The following is a 4,647-nucleotide window of genomic DNA, read 5'->3' on the forward strand; positions in this document are numbered from 1 at the left end:
TATAGACAGGTGTGGATAGTATGTGGTGTGGATAGTATGTGGTGTGGATAGTATGTGGTGTGGATAGTATGTGGTGTGGATAGTATGAGGTGTGGATAGTATGTGGTGTGGATAGTATGTGGTGTGGATAGTATGTGGTGTGGATAGTATGTGGTGTGGATAGTATGTGGTGTGGATAGTATGTGGTGTGGATAGTATGTGGTGTGGATAGTATGAGGTGTGGATAGTATGTGGTGTGGATAGTATGTGGTGTGGATAGTATGAGGTGTGGATAGTATGTGGTGTGGATAGTATGAGGTGTGGATAGTATGTGGTGTGGATAGTATGTGGTGTGGATAGTATGTGGTGTGGATAGTATGAGGTGTGGATAGTATGTGGTGTGGATAGTATGAGGTGTGGATAGTATGTGGTGTGGATAGTATGTGGTGTGGATAGTATGTGGTGTGGATAGTATGTGGTGTGGATAGTATGAGGTGTGGATAGTATGAGGTGTGGATAGTATGTGGTGTGGATAGTATGTGGTGTGGATAGTATGAGGTGTGGATAGTATGTGATGTGGATAGTATGTGGTGTGGATAGTATGTGATGTGGATATTATGTGGTGTGGGTAGTATGTGGTGTGGGTAGTATGAGGTGTGGATAGTATGTGGTGTGGATAGTATGTGGTGTGGATAGTATGTGGTGTGGGTAGTATGTGGTGTGGATAGTATGTGGTGTGGATAGTATGTGGTGTGGATAGTATGTGGTGTGGGTAGTATGTGGTGTGGATAGTATGTGGTGTGGATAGTATGTGGTGTGGGTAGTATGTGGTGTGGGTAGTATGTGGTGTGGGTAGTATGTGGTGTGGGTAGTATGTGGTGTGGGTAGTATGTGGTGTGGATAGTATGTGGTGTGGGTAGTATGTGGTGTGGATAGTATGTGGTGTGGATAGTATGTGGTGTGGATAGTGTGAGATGTGGGTAGTATGTGGTGTGGATAGTATGTGGTGTGGGTAGTATGTGGTGTGGATAGTATGTGGTGTGGATAGTATGTGGTGTGGATAGTATGTGGTGTGGGTAGTATGTGGTGTGGGTAGACTGGTGTGGATATTTTAACGCCAGCACACCCGGTATAATTTTCGAAATCCCCGGGGCTGTGTTCCCGTGGGCTTAGGAGGTTCCCAGTAGGCATCGCTCACCCCCATTTGTCAGAGAATATCATCTTTTTGCAGTTTATTTCCGTAGCACTTCTTCGTGACTCTCACTCTCTCTCTCTCTCTCTCTCTCTCTCTCTCTCACACACACACACACACACAGGGATTTACCACCTGGGCTAATCCTGGCAGTCCCTTGAGCCGTGTTTCCCTTGGGCTTCGGGTCTGCCTAGCCCACCATACCAGTATATTCCAGGTGATAATAATAATAATAATAGTAGTAGTAGTTGTTGTTGTTGTAGTAGTAGTTGTAGTTGTGGTGGTGGTTGTAGTAGTAGTTGTAATAATAATAATAATAATAATAATAATAATAGTAATAGTAATAAATAATAATAATAATAGTTCTTCATCCAGCTCAAGTAATCTGTTGTTTCAAACGTCAAACGAATTTCTGTATCTTAGTTTGTCGCGGTTGCCGAAGAGAAGAATAAGACAAGGATAGGAAAGGGGGATGCTGCATATGCAGCGTCCATCAAGAGACCAATCCTCCCTACTTCCCCGCACCTCACTGTGGCAAAGCCCTGTCTGAAGCAGGGGAACGTAGGTTGACTGCACGTGATGACCCTGCAGAGTGATTGTTTGCCTGCGGTTTATGAGTCTGCTCGGCGTGACAGACCGGAGTTACCGAACAACTGCCGACTTGGTTTTAAGTAATTTGTATTGCTTATTTCCAAGTTTGTTTCCGTATTTACATTCTCGAGTTGCGTATTATTCAGCGTAGTAACCTCCTTTGTATAGAACTTTGTGTTTACCAGTAATAACATAAGAGGATAACTGCTGTAGGCCAGGTGGTCCATGCTAGGCAGCTCCTAGAAGTGTGACTAAACTACTAGAATAAGACAAGGATAGCAAAGAAGGCTCCCCTGCCCACCAAACCACAGAACTGAAACCGGCAGGAAAAAGTGAGAAAGAACACCACGCAGTATAGAAAAACTGACGTGGACATTTTATAGGAATGTGAGAAAGGAGAAGAGAGACTGTCATAGTGTAACCTAAAAAAAAAAAATAATAATAATAATAACTGGAACCCATTAGAACAATTTATAAGACCTGAGCTTTATTTATACAAGAAAGAAGGAACCAAAGACCAGGAGCCCGCAAGATCCTTCCCTTCAAGAGGATAACAGAGAGCCAAATTCAAGATCCGCTCATTTCGAGATGCCTGGACACTGCGTTTGAAAGACTGGAGGTCATAGGCAGTGGGAAATACAGACCAAGGGAGACAGTTCCAGGTTACTTTACGATGGAGAGTGAGAGACTGACGAGGAGTGTATGTGAGGTGGAGGGGAGAGAGGGAGGGAAAGGCCAAGGATGAGATGGAGAGATGGAGTGAAGAGGTATATGAGAAGGGGGTGTGAATTGGGAGCAGGGCAGTGAAATGGCAGGGGACAGGGTGACGTGGAGGCGATTTGTTTGTGGCCACCCCGTAGAAGGGATTAAGGCGTCTGGCAATAGATAGATAGATAGATCATCGTTATTGTCCTTATTCGCTCAAGAAACAGAATGAGGCCCAGATGTAAACCTTGAGGCACCTCGCTTGTGATGGGAGGTGGAGGAGGAGGTATTTGGAGGGTGACAATGGAGGAGGAGGTGGAGAAAAAGGAGGAGGAGGAGGAGAAGAAGACAGAGGAAGAGGAGGAGAAGAAAGAGGAGGAGGAGGGGGAGAGGCTGTCAGGTGAACAGGAGGGAGTTTTGAGGAGGGAGGGAGGCATGGAGGAGGAGGAGGAGGAGAGAGTGCGGTGAGTAGGAAGGAGAGTTTGGAGGGAGATAGGGGGTAAGGAGGAAAGCAGGCGTGAAGGAAGGAGAGTGAGAAGGAGAGAAAATTTGGAGGAAGGACCGGAGGTAGGGAAGGAGGAAGGAGAGAATGAAGGAAAGATTGCCAAGTCAGTAGGAGGGAGAGTTTGGAGGGGCGGGGAAGGAGGGAAGCATGGAGAAGAGGGAGGGGAGTGGGAGGCGAGCTGAGCAGGAGGGAGAGTTTGGAGGGATCGGGACGGAAGGAGTGAGGAAAGAATGGAGGAGGAAAGGTTGCCAGTTGAGTTGGGGGGAGGAGTTGGAGAGACGCTTGGAAGGGAGGAGAGAAAGACTAAGGAGCAGAATGGATGGCGATCAGGCACGAGGGAGGAGGAAAGGTGTGGAGGAGAGGTATGGGAGAGATTTTGGAGGGAGGGAAATCGGGAGTGGCGGGGCAGGGCAGGAAGGAGGGAAGGGAGGAAAAATGGAGAATTCGTCTTTCCCGGTGAACTTGCAACAGATTACCATTTCAGTGAGGAGAGAGGGAGGTATGGAGAGACTGAAGGTACGGAGGAGGTGACGGGTGGTGAGGGAGGCGAGTGAGGTCTGTGTGGAGGTGCCTGAGGCGGGGTGGGGGGTTGGGGTAGGGCTGGGTTGCCGTGAGTCGCCATAGCAGTGAATACCGCCCCACCTCACACCACTCTCAACACGCTACTTCCCGGCATCTCAGGAATCCACCCACGATATTTATAAAAGATCCTACGCGGTTTTTACATTGAACAAGTCTCCAAACCACAAAATTATCATCAGAAAACATTATCTCGCTGCACTCTTCACCGTAGCGTCCATTTCCGTTGAGTTTTGAACGATTTTTGAGTTGTGCAAGTGAGGGTAAACATATATAGGGTTGTATTCCAAGACCCTATTCTCGTCGGTTAAGGAAGTTCCCTAACACTTTTTCCTAGGCGACTTGTTTTGCTTCTGACACCTTGCTGTCCTTCTACGTGTTAAATAAATCATTCTAATATCGCCATACTCTGTATTGATACCGTGCAAAGGACATTAACCAGCCGTATCCAAAAATAAATCGCTAGGGAAGAGGTATTAGGGAGCTTCCTTAATTAACAAGAATACGGGCTATAGTCTTTTAAAATGGCTCAGTCTTGAGTGTATAAATGTCGCTACGGTTTCTGTTTATATATGGTCTTACTCAGTTTTCATTATTAAAAAAAAAAAAAAAAAGCATGAATTAGCTATTATTTTATGAAGTTTAGCGAAATGAGTGAAGATGATTGAACAGAGTCGGGAATGAACTCATCTCTGTTCACACGACATAAGTTCAATAAGGTTCGCAAATTTGTCAACAGATTTACACATATGTGTAGTGTATGTTACCAGTAGCTCAATTGTTAGCTCTAGGTCTACGCGCATTTAGCTCCATTTAGCAGTATTTTTCGCTACATCAACAGAATCCCTTACAAAACGACCTCGATATATTGTCCAAATGGTCTAAAAATTGGCAGATGGAATTTAACGTTGAAAAATGTAAAGTGACCGTTGGAGATACTTAATACAGCTTAGATAACATGGAAGCTAGTAAATCGGAATGCGAGAGAGATTTAGGACGGCTAGTAACGACCTTAAACCAAGGCAAGAGAGTAGTAACGCGAGAAATAAAGCAAATAGGGTCCTAGGATTAATTTCGAGAAGCGTGAGCAACAGGT

This window comes from Coenobita brevimanus, chromosome 110 (genome assembly GCF_032717465.1).
Source record: "Coenobita brevimanus isolate Jiangsu-jjx chromosome 110, ASM3271746v2, whole genome shotgun sequence".
In the NCBI taxonomy this organism is placed as follows: Eukaryota; Metazoa; Arthropoda; class Malacostraca; order Decapoda; family Coenobitidae; genus Coenobita; species Coenobita brevimanus.